Source organism: Leptonychotes weddellii, chromosome 2 (assembly GCF_054177405.1).
Source record: "Leptonychotes weddellii isolate Sample4059 chromosome 2, ASM5417740v2, whole genome shotgun sequence".
Taxonomy (NCBI): Eukaryota; Metazoa; Chordata; class Mammalia; order Carnivora; family Phocidae; genus Leptonychotes; species Leptonychotes weddellii.
The window spans coordinates 94,964,294-94,988,139 of NC_138370.1; the positions used below are offsets into that span (position 1 = coordinate 94,964,294).

At 36.4% G+C, this 23,846-nt stretch overlaps 1 long non-coding RNA gene across 3 annotated transcripts in view; it reads left to right on the forward strand.

The window, feature by feature from the left end:
• Positions 1 to 23,846, forward strand: part of LOC145720132 (uncharacterized) — a 361,125-nt gene that overhangs the window by 138,944 nt on the left and 198,335 nt on the right. For 2 of the 3 annotated variants that reach the window (XR_014142903.1, XR_014142901.1), the window contains exon 3: positions 471 to 541. This is a non-coding gene — a long non-coding RNA (uncharacterized LOC145720132). Of the gene's footprint in view, positions 1 to 470; positions 542 to 19,530; positions 19,996 to 23,846 lie in introns of those variants that run through there. The other variant, XR_014142902.1, reaches the window with a different exon arrangement.

Sequence of the window (23,846 nt, forward strand, 5' to 3'; positions counted from 1 at the left end):
AAGACATGGGAATTCGCAGAAGTGTTGGGGGTGCTATTGAACATTTGCCTGACGTGTAATGGGGGTGTTTACAAATTTTATTTTTGACAGAAAGATGACCTTAACTGACATCTGGATATTATTTATTCTATTGTTAAAAATAATTATGACCTTATTTTTATTTATTTTTTCTGCCAAAGGTTACTATAACTGTGTTTCTGTTATTTACTCATCTATTTAACAGTCTTGTTTTATACATGTTTTTGTTATAGTATTTGAGGCACTAAAATTCATGGCTATTACAACGTATTTGTGGATTATCAAGGTAATTTTCTTGTTGTTTACCCAAAAACATGGTGTGCCTTTTCATTTGTTCAGATCTTTTGTATCTCTCAGGCAATATGAATATCCTTCTTTGTAGATCTTATATTTTTTTTCTTAAACGTTCCTAGGTGTCCCCTAATATTATTCCTCCCCTTCTTTCTCTGCAGTGAAAGCCCTGAATTTCAGCTAGAACATGTCCGCCCAGAATAAAGGCTTCATTTCACAGCCCGCATTGCAGGTAAGCCTAGTCATTGAGCCATCGTTTGGGACAAAGGGATATAAGTGGAAGTGGTATATGCAACTTTGAGGAGTGTTCAAGGGAGAAGGTATGTTCTCTTTTCTCTTTCTTGTGGTGAGAATGGGACATTCTGGCTAGAGCAGAAACCAGGAAGGAGCCCAGGACTCTTAGGGATCTGTGGAACAGCTCTTCTAGTCTTGGACCGCTGACCACTGGACTTCTCACATGAAACACTAACCACTTGTGTATCTAAGCCACTATTTATTTGGGCTTTGTGTTGCATGTAGCTGAACTTAATGGTAATTTATTTACTAAGCATTAAAAAAAATCTTTTATTGGTATTGTAAATGCAATATTTTTCCCATTAGATCTTCTGATTGGTTATTTTTTTACATATAGAATGTGTTGATATATTCACTTTGGACACCTTACTATGTGAATGAATTTTCACATTGTTTGTAGCAGTTAGGGAACAAGGATGGAATGCAGAAGAAAGAGGAGGCACTGGCTTATGTGATAGCTTTAGCACTTAAAAGATATGAGGTGGGGGGACAATGTTTCTTATAACAAGCAGCATTTAAAGAGAGCCACCTGTACTGAAAATTAGGCCTGAAGTTTGATTATGAGACTGGCAGAGTTATAAGAGATTGAATTCATAGGCCCAGCTAGTCTCCTATGTCTATGTCTCCTTAAAGACAAACACATGGAATGGAGATATTTGGGTAGACGCTCTTGAGAACCAAAAACCCACAGATTCCCATGAATCCCCCAGGAGGGAGGCTAGCTCATCTCTCTCTTGCTAGAGGACAGCAATGTCCCACTGCATGGACGCAAAGACCTTATCTGAAATAGATTTCTTAAAAAAGATGTTTATTCTCCTCAGGATCTTTCACTGCTTTCACTTTTTTTTTTTGCCTCTAAGCCAATAGAGCCCGGCGTCAGCATGGTCTTTCTAGGGAATTGCTACCTCTTCAGGTGATGCACTGCAAGCTATGGCTCATATTTATCAGAGGAATCAGAACAAAAACATAAAAAACATGTGTGGGGATGGATCTTGAAGATGCTCCACAAGGAGGGGCAGAATATAGAGCTGAGTAGGGGCAAGATTTGCCTTTCATTTTTTCTTCTCTTTCCATAAAACTTTTTTGTTAGGTGTGTTATTTGGTTTTACTTTTGGAATCTAGATCTTAGGTTTTGGAGTCAGGTGTTCCTGATGATTGGAATTTGCAAGGAGTGCTATACTTGGATGATAGGAAAGTGAAGAAAGGAGATTACTTATGTATTGGAAGAGCTGTGGTAGATACGTTAATGGGCTGGTAGTCTAACGAAGCCAAAGCACTGCTTGAGGGAAGAGGTTGAACAGGAGAGGCGGAAGGAGAAGCAGTTGTGGGGAGAAAGCAGGATACTTGATTGAATATTTTTGAAGATGAAGCAATTGTGGATTGTGGCAAGGACTGGCTACCAGTCTGGTTGCGGGTATCCTAGTTGGAAGTGGAAGAGAAGGTTACATGGAACCAGTAGGCCAGGAAACTGAAGGGCTGGGTTTGTTGGAATGGCAAAGTTTTTCAGGCAGATGAGAGGATTTAACATGGAGGGAAAACTGGGCCAGATGACAAAGACCTTCATTTCATTTGATGACGGTAAGAAGAATGGAGTGGAGAGTGTAATAAAATCGCATGAATTTTAAAGAGCAGGTTTTATAAGACAGGAGTGGAAGTAGGAATAGTCTGGAATCAAAGGTACATTCCTTTCAGTTATAAATCCATAGAAATATAGTGGAAGAGAAAAATATTTTCTTCCTGTGCTCTTTTGGATAGGAAAATATTTTTTTTCTCCATCCAGTCAAATCAATCTTATTGTTTGTAGAAATTACTTCAAAATTCCAGCAATTTCATTTCTGTCAATATGAACACATTTGAAATGTAAAGTTGTGAGAGGTCAATCCATGGAGCTGCCAACCCACTGCCATTTTAAATGGAAATTTAAATAAAATCTTCATTATATATGTCAGTACATTATATATATGTCAGTGGGAAGCCATATTCAGTTTGTATAAATGTTAAGATTTTATAATGTTCTTCAGCTATTAATGGCTTAAGACAAAGTGATGCCAATGTAACTGGACAATTTAATTGAAAAATTCAAGACCATTTTTTAAAAACAAATCTGGTTATTTAAATTGACCAATCTGTTAATTTCAATACTAGTTTAAGAGCACAATTTTTTGGCCTTTCAAAGTTTTCCGTGACAGCTGTTTTCTTTTATTTGTTTCTATTTTTTGCCCATTACTCCATAGAAAACAATAAACAGAAAATTCTGAACCAGATGGCTACTATTGTATTTTGTAGTTTATTTTTAAAATATGCAACCCCAAACATCTGCCATAATCTGGAACTAGTTTTCAGAAAATGAGTTTGACTTGATGTTTAATATGGACCCAATTGGAAATGATAATGATATATATAGTGACTAGACAAACACTAAAGTGAGCATTTTGCTTCTGTGGAAGTATCTGAAGAAGTTACTAAGGTTTTATTTTATTTTTTTAAATTAAATTCTACTCTTGTATCAATAATCTATTGAACTTCAATTTAGTCTTTGTACTTACATTTGTTTTCTTTCCATCAAATCTCTACATTTGCCCCCATTTTCTCACCAAATCGTACTTTCTTTTATAGGTCTAGTCATGTTAAAAGGCTAAGGTTTCTCTTATTTCTAAATTAGCCGCACTGTCCTAAAATTTAACGTATGGACCTCAGTAAGATGATCAGGATGTATATTTAAATAAATATTTGCTTCCAAGTTTACTTATTAACAATATGCATGCTTTTTCTAGGATTATCATGAGAAATGTTGATATATTCAGACATTACCTAGGCCATCATTTTATCACCTTGAGATGTAAAGTTCTCTATTGGTGTTCTAGAAAACAGAGAGAGCTTGCAAGTCAGAGAATGGTTGACTAGAGACACAAAGTCAAATATTTAAAAAAAATAGAGAAATTCTTCTTAGGGAAAATAGAAATACTAAAAAATATTTAGTTAGGATTTTAGCAAATATGCACCTATGTTAAATTAATGCAGTTCACCTAACAAATATATGTATCACATATTATATGTGCATGTTTTGATATATTTTTGTTTTGATATTTTAAATTAATTGATTCTTTTAGCAAATGATTATTGAAATATTACTATGCTTCAGATACTGCATAGTTGTTAGATGTGAACAAATCAGACAAAATTATATTCAAATGGGAAAACAGATAATAAATAAATGTACAAATAGTATAATTTTGGAAAATCATAAATGCTGAGGAGAAGAAACATCAGAGTAAGTGAATAGAGAATGACTAAAGATAGAGATAGGGGCATATTATATATATGATTTCTTCATTTCAGAAATTTAAATCAAATCTGAGATATTCACTGCATAAAAATTTATAGAGATTTTTAAAGATCTTAAAGCTTTGGCTCTGCAATTGATATACAAATACTAATATGTTTCCTTTTTTCCCCCCTCCAATCATTATTATTTGCAATATTTACCTAAATTTTAAATTTGCAATTTATGCATTATTTTTACCTTGTTAGTTAGCTTAGTAAGGGGCAGACAGATAAACAGTTGAAGTTAGTGCATGAGAAAGCATAATGGAAATAGAAATAAAGTCTAATGTTTAGATATTTAACATTGTGGCACATAGATCTGTATGCGATCTGGACTTTTAAGTTCCACCTTTTATTTATTAATTTCCATTTAAAATGCATGGGTCTCATTTGCCTTATCTGCAAATAAAGATGGAACATTTTCTAAATTTGAAGACTGTTGGTTGTATAATGAAACCAATTCAGAAAAACTTTAGATCTAATAATTTTGATTCTATGAAAAATTAAATTTATAATTAATGTTCTAGATAATAGTATGTTTTGAGACTTGTAAAAATCAAATTTACAAATATCACTGTATCAAATACTATCTCTAATCAAGGATCATTCTTTTTTTTTATTTTATTTTTTTGTCTAGAGCACATGGTGAACTTGTTTATGTCATCAAATATCATCAAATTTATCTTTTTACTCTTACTAATTCCAAACTTCTATATCCTGTCAAAGAACCATCACCTTTAGTTTTCTTTACTTAATTAGCATTAACGTTTGATTTTTATGGGGATGCTTTTCCCAAAGAAAAGAAACTGCTCTTATAACCCTAAAAGAAAAAGAAATGAGAGGACACCATGAATTCCTTTTATTGAATTCACTTGGCTTCTTGTGACCACCTCCTTTACAATGCTCAGAAACCCCCACTGATGGCTGGTTTTACACCCTTAACAAGGATCAATACAAAGCTGGAAAGTTTTAATTCATGTTTCTTATTTTCTTCTGTTTTGTTTGTTTGTTCTTGTAAAATGAGACATTTCTTAATCTCTAGTGTTCAGTGATAGACATTTTACTATCTTATTTGCAAGTTACTTCAGTATCTTGGGTTGTAACATATTGGAGTCAAAAGTGTAGAAAACAATTAGGCCCTGTTGTTTGCTTACCTGCATTGTTGAAAGTAGGCATCTTCTAGGGGAAAGGATTATGTTTATACTCTGCATGTTGAAGTTTTCCCAAAGGTAAATAATCCATCACTTTCTATGGCCTACATTCTTTACATGCATTCAGTGTAATTGTGAATAGTTCTTTTATTTAGCACGAGAGGGGAGTGTGCACACAACAATGTTTAAGCCACTGCTTCGGCTGTGGTCTTTGCTAATGCCAATTACCAGTGGGCCCCAAAGTCTAGGAAACCAAGTAACACAGAGATGACACCCACTAATTCTACATTCATGAAGCTTCTTTTGTTTAGTTCCTAGTATAAATGAAGGGCAATTCTGAGTTGAACCTGTTCTGAACTGTAAATGTGGTCTCTTGAAGAACGTCTCATAGTTCCACTTTACCTTAAATTCATGGTCTAATTGAATATCTGTGTGTTAAATACAATTCACAAAGGTATTAATCCTCTGCTTTGAAAGTAGTGTTATGGAAAATTTGGTGTAAACTTCCGGTTTGTTGATCCCTTGCATTATCACATGAAGCACAATACATCTGTTTGTATACTACCTTTTTATAGGGTTAAATTTCTCTAATTTTCCTGTAAAGTTAATTGATTCAATGTTGTTACACGAAGACAAATAAATCGATAATCTGCCTATCACTAATAGAATACACTAACAGATTATTTATCATTAATAGAAGCATCAGCAAAGTAAAGTTGTTATCTCTCATTTTTTTCATAATACTTTTGGTTTAGTCCTCTTTTTGAGGTAATGCAGTGGCTTTTGTAATGATTGATTTGGGCCATTAATGACAAGTCCATCTAGGTTTTGGTTCATCCATCTTCCCTTAGTCCAGGCAAAAATGCTACTACAAATAAACATCATGTCTGAGTGATTTTTGACAGAAAGAACTTCAGGGAGTCTCCTAGCTTGTTATATGTTTGTCTCTTCATCCACCTGCAGGAATGACACAGCTCCCCGGGGGCCTCTAGACCCTGAAGTTAGCATGTCCAAAAACCTAACTGTGAGATAACCTTTTGGGGGCACTAACTTGACACCTTGAAATTCTGGTACAGTTTCAGGGGTCCCTAAGGCTATCTGGGTATTGGTGAAGAATGACACATAGAAACACAAACCCTTCCTATAATACCACACGCAGATGCTTGTAAATGTGCTTTTCTGCATGATGTCTCTGCATGTGGAAAAATGACAAGAACGGGCGGTAGGAGAAATTGTGCTAATGGGATACTACCTTCTCTGATGACAGTAGTTTTCAAATCTTCCTTTTCCTGGCTGTGACAAAAAGTGATTTTTTAAAGTTTCTGTTTCAAAGAGGGTGTGGATATAAGTCATGGCTGAACTGGCATCACACCAACAGGCAGATTTTCCAGTGCGCTTTGCACCGATTGCTCCGTTTCTGCTTTTCATTTGATTCTCTTGAGGATTCTGTTTTTGTCTCTGCAGGAAGGTATTAATTATCCTCCACTTGTACCTCCTGCATTTCTAAAAGCAAAAATATCCAAAGCAGGATTTTGAGTAATTTGAGAAACTCCTTCATAAAGTAGAAATCCAGTGACTTTATTAGCATAACTAAAATCATTACAACAATTCTGTGCGTGTCTGTTGTGCTTTTGAAGGGTAAACATTTTTCTCCTAAGCCCTCTGGTAATTGTCATCATTGTAAAACATTTTTCTTCTTCTTTTTTAACTCAATCAATTTGTTTTTAGATATTCACCCAGAGTTGGAACCAAACTTATTTGGGCTCGAAGTTGTGAGATAAATTTAACCTGTGAAGAGTTCAATGTTAACATTCTTGTTGCATTCAAATATGATGAAACTACTACAAAGAAAGAAGTTTCTGGATCCATTTTGGGACAAATGTCTGAAGCTTTCCTTGAGTCCCCCCATTTTCTGAAATCTCCAAAAAGAGATCATTTCCAAGCTGCTTATAAATAGCTCACTCCCCTAAATTCACATTTCATTCTAGGCCAGCCATTCTGCCAGAGTGCCTGTCTCCCTTAGACCAGGTCCCTCTGCTGTTCAGTGTCCATTACCCATTGTCTAATGCAAACATCATAGCCTGACTGTCAGGGCCTTCTAAAATTTAGGCCTATCAAACTGTAATATCTGGTTAATTGCCTTTTCAAGTCTAGTGACATTTCTGTTTTAATATTGGGAACTGTTTAACAACAATCATATCACTTGCTCCCATAGCATATGATTTTACTAGATCAGTTATATTTCTCTGGGCTATATACTTATAAATGTAAAAAAAAAAAATTAACTTTTTCCAAGAATACCAAAGTCTTGTTCATGAAGCTGTGCCAACAAGATCCTGGCTCAATAGATGTCTATTCCACTCCTTAGACCTGTGTTCAATTAAGTTGAAGAGATGTGCAAGAATATTCAAAAAAAATTATTTGTAATAGTCCAAAGGCAAAGTAGTTTCTTGTAACTACAGATAGAATTTATAGACTATAATTTCACTAAATTAAAAAAATTAATATACAAAAATCTATAGAAATGCTTTGAATTAAGGATGCCTGGGTGGCTCAGTCGTTAAGTGTCTGCCTTCGGCTCAGGTCATGATCCCAGGGTCCTGGGATCGAGTCCCACATTGTATTCCTTGCTTGCGGGGGAGCCTGTTTCTCCCTCTGCCTGCCGCTCCCCCTGCTTGTGCTCTCTCTCTCTCTCTCTCTCTCTCCCTCTCTCTCTGACAAATGAATAAATAAAATCTTAAAAAAAAAAAGAAATGCTTTGAATTAGAAAGAACAGTTAAAAAATTGAAACAGAAAGATATCTTATTTGAAGTAACAATAAAAGAAATTTAATAAGCAAGGTATTCTTATATGGAAAAAAATTACATAACTGGAGGACTTTATATAAAGTCTAAACAACTACAGAGTCACATTATGTTTCCCAGGGGAAAGAGTTAATACTATAAAAATATAAAATTTCATAAAAATATTATTTCAGTTGGAATTCCAGTGGAGTGAAATTTTCATTTACTAGAATGAGATAAATGAAGTCAAATTTCATATCAAAGTATTATTGTCTGAGAATAGCTATGCCAATTTGAAAAAGGGCCTAGAGTACTGATTTACCTGATATTACCTACGGCAGTAATCCTGTAACTCAATTGCTTGTTCAAGGTAGTCTAATTGCTATAATCAGCAACCCTCAAATTTTAGTGGCCAAACACAATTATTTTATATTCTTGTAATAGGTAGCGTGGGGTGGGAGGCTCTTTTCCAATAGCCAGTCAGGGCTATGCTGTATTAGGAGACAGAAACTGTATCAGTAATTTGAACAGGGCAATTGTAAATTGGAGATTTATGAACTAGGGGTATTAACTACTAAGTTATAGAGAGAACTCTAAAGAATAGGGGATTGGCAGATATGGGAAGCAGTTTCTACCTCTAAGGCCGAGGCAGAGTACTAAAGGAAGGAATAGACTTGGAAGAATCTCCCCTTTAGCCCCTGAAATCTGGGAGTCAGAGCTCTTTGGAGAGGTTGTGGCTGTGGCCATTTGGAAGGTAGGCAGGTTTGCTGAGGTGCCACAGGCTGGGGCTGGCAAGTAGAAAACCACCCACTGTGCTGCTGAGACTCAGTAAGAAGCTGCCCGCTTGGGTGCCAGGGAAGTTTGCTGGGTGGGTGAGCGCCATGGGTGTCCGGCACACTGTTTGTTGCCATGTGCTGCAAGAATCAATAGGAAAAACCACCCCAGAATCAGGATGAGAAGCCCATTCCTCTTAAAGCATCCCTCTAACACCTTCTGCTGACAAGCTGAGCCTTGTGCCACCGGGCAAAGGATATGTGTTTGTTTATAGGATCTGACTTCAGTGTAACAAAGCAGGGCAAAGAGGGGTAGATTTGGCGTCGAGAGTCGAAGCATTGTAGACCAGCACACCTGAATGTCTTGTGGCTTTTCCTTCCTTCTGAAATTCCTCATTCATCCAGTGATTGGCAAAAAGATGGAAAAGTCTTACTTTTCCTAAACTTCCTCGGTGAGTAGTCACTAATCACGTGGCTTCACCTAAATGCAAGAGGAATGAGAAATGTATTCCAGTGGTGTACCCAGGAAGATGAGGAAAGCACAGATACTGATGAGCAATTGTCATCTCTATCACAACCTATAAACAAAACAGTATGTTACTGGGCGCCTGGGTGGCTCAGTCGGTTAAGCGACTGCCTTCGGCTCAGGTCATGATCCTGGAGTCCTGGCATCGAGTCCCGCATCGGGCTCCCTGCTCAGCGAGGAGCATGCTTCTCCCTCTGACCCTCCCCCCTCTCATGTACTCTCTCTCATTCTCGCTCTCTCAAATAAATAAATAAAATCTTAAAAAAAAAAACAAAAAACCCCCCCAAAAAACAGTATGTTACTACCCTAGAAAAAGACAACTAGATCAGGCAAATAGAATAGAGAAGAGATCAATGCATATTAAGTAGTGAATTTCAAAATTAAAAATAAATATATTCATTGGCTCTTTGAAAATCTAGCTTATAATAAATAAAAGCACTATTATGGAAAAATATTTATATAAAGCTATTTATCACAACATTTTTTTGTAACGGTTTACAAACACATACACAAGCAAAACAAACAAACCCATGAATGTCCAAACGGAATCATTTGTGGTATATCATACTAGAGAGTATAATTCTATAATTTAAAATGAGTTAGATTCAAATTTATGAACTGGAGGAATGTTTATAATATGTTAAGTGAGTGAAGCAACGTATTTGGTGCAATTCCATTTTTGTAAAAATACATAATCTTTAGAATTCTATGTACATGTCTGCTTGCATATATTTGTATGGTCAAGGAGAAAAATGCTAACATTGATTACCCAAGGTAGGGGGTGGAAAAAGAGGGAGGGAAGTCATTAATTTTTTCTTCATGCATCTTAGCTTGTTTCATTATAAACCATTAGCATGAATCTCTTTTCTAAGACAAAATAATAAAATGTGAAATGAAAAAAATAAATCCTTCTCTATGGTACAAATAAACAAATAAACAAATGTCTTAGGTCTGGAGATCCAGACAAGAAACTGCCTCTTCTGAAATGTTGACAGACACAAATTTGAACTAGTTACTTGGCTCTCTACCTGCCTATCTGTCTTTGAATACTTGCAAGAGACAACTGCTCTTAACAGTTAGATGACGTTGCAGACATAGTAATATCTGGGTGATAACTGTTTTCAGCTGAAATAATGTGTGGATATATTTATACTGAACATGCGGGAAGGCAGTTTGGGTATAATGATAGTGTAAATTCCTATATATATCTAGCGTGTAATATTCAGATTATGCGAATATTTAATAAAGATATACATAGATATGTAAATATGTATATGTATTACACATGTAAATATGTATATTTATATTGCCTTATAACAATCTTTCTTTTTAAAATTTATTTTATTTATTTATTTTTATCTTAAAACAATCTTTATAGTGGTCCTAAAAGGAAAAACTTTTACAGATGGAAGAAACTAAGGGATTAAGTACTTGCATAGTTTTCCATAGCTAAATAGTAGAACTAGAATTTGAATTAGTTCTTTCTGACTCTTAAGTAATTGCCACATTAAAATAAGCCACCTATGGCATTTCAAGTGAGGAAAGACTCTTTTCATATTTAAATTTGCTATTAGTAACATTCGTTGGGGAATTTGTTAGTGTCCTGGGACCAGCTTTTAGAAGTGGAGTGCTATCCTACAGGTGTGAATGGATTTTCTTATCAAGCTCCCGTATGTTGATTAAAACTATCTTCTGGGTAGAATCTGGGTAGAATCAGCTAGATCTTTGTAATTGATTTTGTTTATTGTGGTAAAATATACATAGCATAAAAGCTACCATATAACCATTTTTCAGTGTACCGTTCAGTGGCTTTAAGTACATTCAGAGAGTTGTGCAACCATCTCCCCATCCATCTCCAGAACATTTTTAATCTTCCCAAAATGAAACTCCTTACCCACTTCTCTTCTCCCAACTGCTGGCAACCACCATTCTAATTTCTGTCTCTATAAATTTTGACTGCTCTAGGTACTTCATCTATGTGGTATCGTAGAGTATGTGTCCTTTTGTGACTGGCTTAAACTATGTCTTCAAGGTCTATCCATTTTGTAGCATGTGTCAGAATTTCCTTCCTTTTTGCATTTGCATAATATTCCATTGTATGCATATACCACATTTTGTTTCTCCATTCATCCATCAATTGACACTTGGGTTGCTTCCATCTTTTGGCTATTGTAAATAATGCTGTTATGAACATGGGTATTACAAATACCTGTTCAAGTAGCTGCTTTCTTTCTTTTTCTAAATTTTAATTCTACTTAGTTAACATACAGTGTTATATTAGTTTCAGGTGTATAATATAGTGATTCAACACTTCCGTTCATCACCGTGTGCTCATCAAGACAAGTGTACTCCTTACTCCCCATCACCTAATTCACCCATTCTCCCATCCCCCTTCCCACTAGTAACCATCAATTTGTTCTCTATAATTAAGAGTCTGTTTCTTGATTTGTCTGTCTCTCTCTTTTTTCCCTTTGCTTGTTTGTTTGATTTCTTAAATTCCACGTATGAGTGAAATCATATGGTATTTGTCTTTCTCTGACTAACTTATTTCACTTAGCATTATACTCTCCAGCTCCATCCATGTTGTCGCAAATGGCAAGATTTCATTCTTTTTTATGGTTGAATAATATTCCATTGTATATATACTACATCTTTATCCATTCATCAATTGATAGACACTTGGGCTGCTTCCATATCTGGGATATTGTATATAATGCAGATATAAATATAAGTGTGCACGTATCCCTTTGAATTAGTGTTTTTATAGTCTTTGAGTAAATTGCCAATAGTGCAATTCCTGGATGGTAAAGTAGTTCTATTTTTAACTTTTTTGAGGAAACTTTGTACTGTTTCCCATAGTAGCTGTACCAATTTGCATTCCCACCAAGAGTGCCTGAGTGCTCCTTTTCCTCCACATCCTCACCAACACCTGTTGTTTCTTGTGTTGTTGATTTTGGCCATTCTGACAGGTGTGAGGTGATATCTCATTGTAATTTTGATTTGCATTATCCTGATGGTAAGTGATGGCAAACATCCTTTTTTATTTTGAAAGATTTTATTTATTTATTTATTTATTTATTTATTTATTTATTTATTTATTTGAGAGAGAGAAGTGGGGGAGGAACAGGGGGAGAGAGAGATAAGCAGACTCCCTGCTGAGCATGGAGCCTGATTCCGGGCTTGATCCCATGACCCTGAGATCATGACCTGAGCTGAAATCAAGAGTTGGATGTTCAATCGACTGAGCCCCCCAGGCACCCTGATGGCAAACATCTTTAAATGTGTCTGTTGGCTATCTGTATGTCTTCTTTGGAGAAATGTCTGTTCATGTCTTCTGTCCATTTTTTTAATTGGATTATTTGGTTTCTGGGTGTTGAGTTGTATAAGTTCTTTATAGATTTTGGATACTAACCCTTTATTGGATATGTCATTGGCAAATATCTTCTCCCATTCTGTGTTGCCTTTTAGTTTTGACTGTTTCCTTTGCTGAGCAGAAGCTTTTTATTTTGATGAAGTCCCAATAATTTATTTTTGCTTTTGTTTCCCATGCCTCGGGAGACATATCAAATAGCTGCTTTCAGTTCTTTTGGGTATATGCCCAGAAGTAGAATTGCTGGATCATGTGGTTATTCTATTTTTAATTCTTTGAGGAACCACCATACTGTTTTCCATTGCAGCTGCACTATTTTACATTCCCACCAGCAGTGCACATTTCTCCACTTCCTTGCCAACACCTGTTTTTTGTTTGTTTGCTTGCTTGTTTGTTTGTTTGCTTTTTGGATAATAGCCATTCTAATGAGTGAAATGGTATCATTGTGGTTTTGATTTGCATCTTCCTAATGTGTAGTGATGTTGAGCATCTTTTCATGTGCCTATTGATCATTTGTATATCTTCTTTGGAGAAATGTCTGTTCAAGACTTGCTTTTTAATTGAATTGTTTGTTTTTGGTTGTTGTTGAGTTGTAGATGTTAGCTATAAATTCTGGGCATTAACCCTTTGTCAGATATATGATTTGCAAATATTTTCTTCCATACAGTGTGTTGCCTTTTTGCTCTGTTGAAAATGTCCTTTGATGCAGATAGTTTTTAATTTTGGTAAAGTCCAGTTTATTTATTGTTTTTCTTTTGTTGCCTATGCTTTGGTATCATATCCAAGAAATATTTGCCAGATCAAAGTCATGAAGTTTTCCCACTGTTTTGTTCTAAGTATTTTATGGCTTAGGTTTTGCATTTAGATCTATATTAGAGTTTATTTTTGTATATGGTGTAAGGTAAAAGTCAAACTTCATTCTTTTGCATGCGGTTATCCTATTTACCCAAAACCATTTGTTGAAAAGACTATCCTTTCATGAAATAAAGTGATGTCAGTCCACACAGGGGAAAGAAAATCAAAAGGAACAGTACTAAAATAACAAAAAATCAAGTCATAGTTATTAGGGGATTTAAAAACAACAAGTTTACATTGATTATGTAAACATAATTTAAATTTTTTTAGGCCTAATATTTTATGGCTGATGAGGAAGAAGTAAGGACTAATATATAGTTCCTATCACATGTCACATTCTAGATACTTATATATGCTATCTCCTTTAATCCTCATAAACCTACGTGTAAATGGCCAAAATAGTATTTGAACTCAGGTGTAACTCCAAACTTTTGTTTGTCTCATATAGTGGTAGAGTCATTTTTAATATATATGTGAGTGTGTGTGTGTATGTGTGTATGTATATATATATACGTATGCATATATATGGAGAAAACAAACCATTAAACTTACTTTAAATATGAAGCGTATATCTAAAATACCAGAAATTGATTAATTTGGGGAAAAGTAGCTATATAGTTGGTTGTGAGGCTTGAGGATTTCTGTGCTAGTCATCCTTTCCAACTGGCTGTAATATTTAGAATGCAGAATCCTGGTTTTTTTTCCCCCTTCTCAGATTACTTTGAGACCCTCTTTCTATTTCAATACATCATTGATAATAGCACTGAACTGGAACTAATGGGAGAAAGAGAAGCTGGAAGTGTGGTGTTCCAAGTTAAAGGGGGGTAAACACAGGCCTTTCATTTGAAGTAGTTGATGGAGCTTCACAAGTACAGTCTGCAAACCTGATAGCCAAGTGATCCACTCTCAGCCTAGCCCTCAGTTTATCTCCAGCTCTTCAGGCACTAGGCAGTATTTACCGGCAAATCAAAACAAAATGAGTGTCCTTGATTTTTCAAGTATGGATACATTTAGATGATTCTTTGAAATTTGCTCTTATCAGTTTCGTATTGATAAAATTTTTTAAGAGAAAAAGCAACTTGAGTAAAGATGTTGGTATCAGTCTTTTCCCGAGTGAAGCATTTATGTCAATCCGAAGGGAAGAAAGTGTTTGGAGACTTGTCTTAAAAGGCTTGATAGGAACCCAGTGCCATTTGGTGCTAGGCCCCACTGACAGATTTACTGCCTGCTCGGAGCTGCGGCTGCAGCATGATGGGAGCGGCAGGTGAGGGCTGCCGAGAGAGGACTCCCATGGTCCGTGCATGTGTGGAACTGGAAGCGTCCAGGGTCACGGAGGGGCAGGCCTGTGTTTACAGTCAGGATTTGTGGTGAGAAAAAAAAAGTTGTTTTTCTCTTATCCCTTATAGCAAAGAACTCTCCACATTGCTTGGCTGGGAGACATTTCCAAATGACCAAAGCAAAAGACAAGCATGGGGCTTTAGAAATAGGGAAATGACCCTGCCTTAGACAAGATCTGGAGCGTGGGAAGAAGTCACAAATGCCAAAAAATTAAACTAATTTCCCCGCCCTCCCCCTGCCCCCCCCATGTTAAATAAAAGACACTTGATGTAAATTAATGGCAGTTAGGCCACGGACGTCTCCTTTCTGTAAGTAGCAGACTACGCAGAATTTCGAACTTCGTTCATAATGAATTAAACATCAATCTAAAAACTATACTGGGTAATTGCTAGAGACCTACTGCTGAAGTGCAATGATGCTACCTAAATGTATTATATAAATGGTAACTGCATCCAGTTCAGATGGAAAAGGGACTATTTCAGTAAGTGGAATTGCAGATTCAAAATACTTATGGACAGAGAGATTGTGTGTAAGTGTAGCTAGACCAAAATGGTGCTCATGTGCCAGTGCAAAGAGAATTCTGCCCAGGGTTGGAAAGCACTTCCTTCAGTATGTGTTAATACACTTTTTTTTAGAGAGAGAGAGACTGACTGCGAGTGGGCAGGGCGGAGGGGCAGAGGGAGAGAGAGAGAAGCTTAAGTAAGCTCCACACTCAGCACGGAGCTGGACTTGGGGCTCAATCTCACAAGCCGAAGATCGTGACCTGAGCCAAAATCACGAGTCCCACACTTAACCGACTGAACCACCCAGGCGCCCCAGTATGTGTTAACATTCTGACATGCTCTATGCACTACTCACTTTCCTAAAAAAAGAAAAAAATTTTACCCAATTAATTAGGGAGCATCTTTACCCCCCACCCACGGTTGAAATGCATCTTCGATATTTAAAATTGGTAATTTGGTAACTAAATTGATAGTTAAGTTTTGGAAGTTAAAAATACCTTCAGTACTTTAAATTAGTACCTAATAAGGGAGCACATTTTTATAGAAATATATTATGTAGTCAAATTTGCTGGTAACTATTCTGTTACCAATACAAGATGTCTTAATCCCAGTTTCTTTATTTGAATTATCACTTGTTAGATTACCTGATCCTGTCCGGCAGTCACCAGCTCTCATTTCTTTCTGAATCCTTAGTACCCAGCCGGAGCCAGTCCCAGAGGTACTTACTGAGTGCATATTAAATCTGTGTTTAGAAGGAAACGTCTTTTTTTTTTTTTTAAGATTTTATTTCTTTATTTGACAAAGAGAGAGAGACAGAAAGACAGACAGAGAGTAGCAGAGGGAGAGGGAGAAGCAGACTCTCTACTGAGTAGGGAGCCCAATGCAGAACTCGATCCCAGGACCCTGGGACCATGCATGACCTGAGCCGAAGGCAGACGCTTAACTGAGCCACCCAGGTGCCCCTAGAAGGAAACTTCTCAGGCATTTGTGCCACTGCTTTTGCTCTTTTGAGTCCTGGGCTCTAAAGCCATTCTCACTTTGTGGCGCACTTAAAATGTTTACGTTTGCTTTGATGTGCCTGGAGAAGCCCCAGAACTGATTTTGCTTGCTGATAGGTGGATGTGTTTGTGGCACGGTGCAGTTTTGAAATCATTTGATAATAATAATGAACTGGTGCTAAAAATGGGAGTTTGCAGAGCAGCTGAGTTAAAGCTTTAATGAACTTTTATATTTAATGCTTGGAGTGTGTGGTTTGGCGTGATAGACAGGGATGGTATCACAAGTTAATGAGTTATGAGGAAACTCTTGGACGCAGAGGAAAAAGACCTAGACCAAGAACTTTTAGGGAAACTCAATTGTACTATCTCTTGCTTAGTGTCTGTAGTACAATGAAAAATTAGAAACACGCATATGGCACTTTTCAAGCTACATTGTAATTATCTGTTTATGAATGAAGTTTATTTTCCTATTATTTTTCCAAATCTATTCCTCTTAATAGTGTGTGAGGTTTACAGTCAGGTAACATATCTAATTTATCTTTATCCAGTATTACTGCCTGACCTTAGTAGATCCTCAATAATTATTAATTAAATCAATAAAACAAATAAGTGCAAACAGAATCTTTGAAAACTAAATAAATGTGTATGTGTGTATGGATTTACTTATATTATGTATAATTTCATGTAATTATATATATATTTTTATATAGTATACATATATGATGTTGGTGTGTTTTTTGTTTTGGTTTGGGCTTTTGTTCGTAATAAAATAACATTCAGTGCAATGGACTAGTTGAAAAATTAAATGAAGATAAATTCAAGATTAACTGTCCAAGAGCTTGAGAGTTTGCAAGACTGAAATGTAATAATGTGCCAAAAGGTTTGTACCCCACTGATTTTAGTTTAGTGATTCTTGGAATGTTTATTATTTACGGACATATGTTGCTCCCATATTTTGAAAAAAATGGAAAAAAATACAAACAGGATCATGTAGAATGACTTCACTATTCATGAAGGAGGAATGGGACTTACAGCCATTTATATACTTTAATATGAAAAGAAGGCTTGGACCATCTTACATTTTGTTTTTTATGGAAGCTAAACACATGGCATAACTGAATGAGCGCCGCCCCCCTTCCCCATGCAAATATAACCCAAAGTTTAGGGCAAAATGATCTGACTAGGATACACCTGCTCCTTAACAGGATGCCTGGTCCTAAAAAAAAAAAAAAAGTTAAGCATGTTTAAGCATGTTTCTTTCAGAACCTGAGAAAATGGGATGGAAAAAGGCCAGAGAACTTGCCTTTTCTCACTAGCCATGGACCTTGAGGGCAAGGAACTCTCCATTTTTTAGGGCACTAAATCTATTTCAGCTGTTTGATCCCTTTGTCCTAAGCAAACTTGTTACATATTTCCTAAGATGTATTTTTCTTATCACATCACATTAGGTCATTTTAAATTATCAAATGGTTTATTTGAGACTTCATCAGAGTGACAAGTTGCTTATTTTACCTGGGTATGGGATAAGTTGTGTGGAATGTCCAGAATGCATACAGTTGGAACCACAACATATACTTTTTGCTAGAATTGTACATTATTTCTGCATTTGAGCAATAAGCATGGGTGTGTTTTCAGGCCTGGAATTCAATATAATAGCAGCTAGAAATGTCAAGTCTTGACTTATTAAATACTACATATGACACAAATTGTAGTCATATTGTATAGAAGGGAGTATTGTGTGGATTTTGGAAACAAGAATTCAATTCTGTAATTCAGAGCTATTCATAGTCCCTCTGTGCCCCTTTCCCATGGAAGGACTGGTTCTCAAGTTGATTTATTGTCCTTAATTATGCCAATGGTCAATATTAATTTTGCAGTAAGATAATCAAACAGAAGTGAATGAGGTCTCTTCTCCAAGTCTGTTTACTAGAAAGCTTTCAAGAGAGCTATTGAAGAGTTATTTGGGAAAGTCCTTAAAGAATTTAGCCTGTAATTTAAGATACATCTATTTCAGCAAGCTTATATGCATCCACATTGTCAGTGCAATGATACAGTATCACTTTCATTTTCCATCATGTTAGCTGATGATGTCAGAAAGAATGCTGTTTAGTTCTCAACATTATCTGATTTATACTTTACTGTGCACAAATCTCCTATAGCATTTTTCTAATAAGCCAGAAATTAATATAAAAGCTGACTCAGGAGCTGATACCAGGTTCTGGACTAGGGCAAGTTCTAACCACTTGGTTTTTACAAGTAGATCTGCAGTAAAACTATATTGATACAGTACTGAGTCTTAATGAAGGAAAAGAGTAATTTCGTTCTGTTAATAAAATGCCTTGCAATTTTCATGTTGCAGGGTAATAATTTGGGGTAAAATTGAGCAGAGTAAAGCAATTCTTTTTGATGCAGACTGGAGCCCTGAGGTATTTTAAAAAGACATGAGACACAGTCACAAGTAGATCACTTTCACAGAATTTCTTTGTCCAGGATCCATTTAGAAAACCAATGTGTTATTTTGAGGGGCACTTGAAGAAAGTGGTAACTTCAACATTACCTTGGAACACTGTGTGTGTGTAAATTCTACAACTAATAATTCTCTTTCTTAAAGCACCATATTTTCTGGCTTTCTTTAAAAGAAGTTAGTTTCACAGAGAAATATGTTTCCACAGAGTCCTTGAAAGTTTTAAATGAAATTTTTGAATTTTGTCCAAAGAGCAGTCTCAAGACTATAATTTTTGTATTTTTATATATACTAGCAGTAAACTAGATGAGAGGGAATGGGATTACCATTTGCCCCCACTGCCGAAGCTTGATGCGCTTTCATTTGTTCTGTGTAAAGTGTACCACTATTTAGCAAATATCTCTATGAAATACCGAGTCCAGATTGCTGTTGGTCAAAACCTGACTGAAGAAATCAGTTGATGAGGAGGATTTAAAAAGCAAAAACAAGAAGAAAGTCAAATTTCCAAACAGGGGAATTGATCTTTACTAGAAAGACAGCCTTTTGAGACTTGCAAAAGAACTGGGTGTCGAGAGGCACTCTCCTCTCTCAGATTGTTGAGCACAGCAGTGCCTGGTTGGAAAAAATCTCACCACAACACGTACATGGCGGGGTGTGGTAATCCTCACAGTGATCTGAGAAGTTTCTGCTTACTGTGGTGGCATGTTGTGTTCAGCCTCGCTGCAGCCTTATGCAATGGGCTGTATTTTGTTTCAGAAGACTTGTTTCGCCTACAGACTACAGACTACAGCTACTTTGGTGCCCACTAAGATACTAATGTTATTCACTTATGTTTTGTATAGTGTTTTAGAGCAGTTGTGCTCCAAAGATGGTACCTGGTCCAGGAGCAGGAGCATCACCTGGGAACTTATCAAAATACACATTCCCAAGCCCCACCCATGACCCTACTGAATCCGGGACTCTTGGGGTGGGGCCCAGCCATCTGTGTGTCAGCAAGCCCTTCAGCTGATGTGGAAGCACCGTAGATCTTGGCAAAAATGGACTTGGAGTTTTCCACAGGGTTCTCACTTTGGTATTAGGTGATAGGGCACTGAGTTTGTTTTAGAGAGCAATCTAAAGTTTAGGGAAGTTGATTGACGTGCTCAAGCTCATGCAAATCTAAGTGACAGAATTTGGACTTGAATCATATTCTTTTTGCTCCAGATCTGATCATTCTTTCCATCCCATGCTTGCCATCTGGACTTGTCAAAGTGACTCAAACTGTGGTGACTCGGAGTTGGGGAACAGACTCAAGCTCTTGCCAAACAACTTCATGATGGTGAGTGCTGTCTTGACTCTAGGAGTAACTGGCTTAAAGGGGGAAGATTATTTTACTTCCCTTCAGTGGGCAGGCAGGAAATGTGAATTTTAGCATAGCTATAATTCTTGTCAAATTCAGAGAATCGCGTCATGGTCTGGAAACTCCGAACAGGGCATGCTAGTTTTCTAGTGAGATAGATGCCCACCACACTGGCCATGTGATTTATTGCCACATCCATGATTTTCTCATTGCTGTGATGATATGGTGTAAGGGGCATTTATGTCTCCCTACTGTAAGTATGAGCCCAAACTGGGCAATGAGACACAGTGCAGAATTGTTAAATGAGGTGACTTAATTTATGATATACAACATTTATTTGGAAAAACTGATCATGCTTTACTTTCTGGCTGATGCCACTTCAAAAACAAGCCTGAGGAATTCTATTTATTGCTCTTTCCCCAACTCTTCTTTCTGTTTGATTTTTTTTTTTAAGGAAAGAAAACCTTAAACACTAAAGAGAAAGATAATCAAGTTCCTCTCTTTGTAAAACATCAATTAGCATAAAGGTGTTTCAAAAAAACCTACATTGTACCTGGGCGCCTAGGTGGTTCAGTCGGTTAAGTGTCTGCCTTCAGATCAGGTCATGATATCCGGGTCCTGGGATTGAGCCCAGGCTCCCTGCTCAGCAGGGAGTCTGCTTCTCTTTCTCTCTCCCTCTGCCCTCCCCCGCTGCTCTTTCTCTCTCTCTCTTTCAAATAAATAAAATCTTTAAAAAAAAACAAAACCCTACATTATATGACACACTATTCCCTTACTATTTTGCCTCCATAATATATATTAAAATGTGAAATAGCTGAGTTTCTGAAAAATGTTGTTTTGGAATGGAAGCAGAGGACTAATTATACTAAATTTTAAGGATAAGTTATAAAATGCTTCAAAACTGGGTTTTGGTTAGCATTTTAACAGGTAGTTTTTTCCATCTCCCAATTTGTAACTTCAAATCTAATTTAAAAAATACATAATAAATCTAGAAAAGGGCACCTGGGTGGCTCAGTCGGTTAAGCGTCTCCCTTTGGCTCAGGTCATGATCCCAGAGTCCCAGGATCGAGTCCCACATCAGGCTCCCAGCTCAGCGGGGAGTCTTCTTCTCCCTCTGCCCTTCACCCTGCTTGTGCTCTCTCCCTCACTCTCTCTTTTAAATAAATAAATAAAATCTTTTTAAAAAAATAAATAAATCTGGAAAAGAAGAACAATTTCTTATTTGCTCATTTTTTTGCAGTGTGATATTCAAAATAATAAAAATAGTGATTATGATATAATTTATATAGTGCTTTTAAATTTTTAAATAAACCCCATCTACATATTTTTAATTCATAAAATAAAAGTGTGATTTAATTTTTATCATGTCTTACTTGATAGGTGAAGATACTAGTAATGACGGATATGATAGTTGGAGGAAAGGCAGGCAGGGCAAGGGCCACCCCCCCCCCCACCCTAAGAGGAAACCACCCTTAAGAGGATTTTACACCACCCTGGAAGGAGCCCTCCACCATTTCCCATGTTATAGATAGATGACAAAAACCTGATTGGGTGACTGGCTCATGGAGGGTTAATTAGATTAAAACAGCCCAGCCAATAAGCCCATAAAAACCTCTAGACTTAGAAACTCTGGTGGCAACCTTCTCTGGTCCCCTCCCTCTTCCGGAACTTTGTACTTACAATAAACTTTGCTTTGCTGCCCACCACTCCTCATCTGGTCTACCTCTTCTTTCTTTGAAGTGATGTGACCAAGAACTGCAGGAACTAAAGGAAAAGAAATCCTGTAACTCTAGGGTTTAGGGGAGTGACATGAATTTTCAAAACTGTAGCGAATTGGGCCCTCTGTCTTGAAATCCCATTCACTTTCCACCATACTTAGCCTACCATAAAGGACATTATAAGCTATGCTTCTGGGCTCTACCTGATGGGAAAATTTTACTGGTAAATGTCTTTATATCTATAATAACATTTTATTTTCAAAAAATTATAAAATAATCTCAGTTCAAAAAACTTTAGTATCTTGTTCAATTTTGTCTTGAAGTAGAGTGACTGTTTTGTAGATAACTCTGCTAACATTCAAAATCCTTGTACTTTGAAAATTATAATCATTTATTCAAAGTAAATTGCTTCTAATGTAACTTTACATTTATAAAATATTGTAAGAGAGTAAATCACACTCAAAAAAGTTGGGAATGCTAAGACTTGTTTCATCTTTAATATTTTTGATTCTGGTTTGTGTTTCTCACATAATTGGCAAAGAGGAAGAAATAGCACTGTTTGACCAGAGAGATTTACTGGTGTTCAAGACTGTAAGCCCCATCCCATACTGGTAGAATCTTCAATTACCGAGTTTAAAAAAAAAAAAAATTGTAAAAGTCTAGAAAGCCTGACTTATGGAGAAGAACTGGAAAAACCATATGAGATAATCTTGCATTTTATTGACAGCAGTGAATACTTGATCTAAAGCCAGAGACAGCTATTAAAACAATTTTTAAAAATTATCTTCAGGGAAAAGAATGTGTGTTATCAGTTGAATTAAGCTGTTGTTTAAGTAAGCTGTGGTTTTGGGGGTTACCGCTCCTGGCACACCCAACTAAGGAAAATGGGTTAGCAATATTGGAATTGGCAAATTAAATATTGCCAGTAATCCATTAAGTCTGATGTCTAGTGTCTATCAGAAATCTTTTGATTACTTCTAAAAGACTTCTTTCCATAACCCAAAAAAGAATCATTTTTAGCAAAATATCACATGGAATATCTTATTTTTTTCCTAGGGCATTTAAGTATACATAATTATTCCATGAAATGTTATTTCACAAAAGGTTAGCGTGAGCTAGAACAGGAAAGAGCCATTCCTTGTTTACTGGCCTGATTCTTTCAAGACTGAAACACATACAAGAGTTTTATTCTTATTCAGGCCTTGAGAATTACCCAGATCAGTTACCTACCAATGGGCCAATAAGAGAAAAGTATGACACTTAGTACAAAGAACATAAAAGCTTGTCAACTTTAATTTGAAGTTCTTAATGTGCATACATGTCATATTATTTATGAGATAGAATGAAAGTACAGTGGTAGTGTTTCTTTCATTTCCTTATGAAAAAATGAAAACAGGTCATCAGTTTTCCTTTCTCATAGGGAGTTGCTGTGGTAGATGATATTGTCCAAAAATGGCACAAGCATTATTGTTGGTCCCATGTGCTCTTCCAGAACTTGGCCAGTCCTCATCAAGAAGTAAGGTCTATTTCCCCTTGTTTTGAATTTAGGTGGACTTTTGTGAAACAAAACAAAACAAAACAAAAACAAAAACATAAACAAAATGCAGCTGAACAATAGACAGACTTCAGAGTGTATGCTTCTGAAGTGAGGTCATAAGAATGGTAAAGCTTCTGCACAGCAAAGGAAACAGTCAACAAAACAAAGAGGAAACCCACAGAATGGGAGAAGATTTTTTCAAATGACACTATAGACAAAGGGCTGATATCCAAGATCTATAAAGAACTTCTCAAACTCAACACCCAAAAAACAAATAATCAAGTCAAAAAATGGGCAGAGGACATGAACAGACACTTCTCCAAAGAAGACATACAAATGGCTAACAGACACATGAAAAAATGTTCATCATCATTAGCCATCAGGGAAATTCAAATCAAAACCACATTGAGATATCACCTTACACCAGTTAGAATGGCCAAAATTGACAAGGCAAGAAACAACAAATGTTGGAGAGGTTGTGGAGAAAGGGGAATCCTCTTACACTGTTGGTGGGAATGCAAGTTGGTACAGCCACTTTGGAAAACAGTGCAGAGGTGCCTCAAA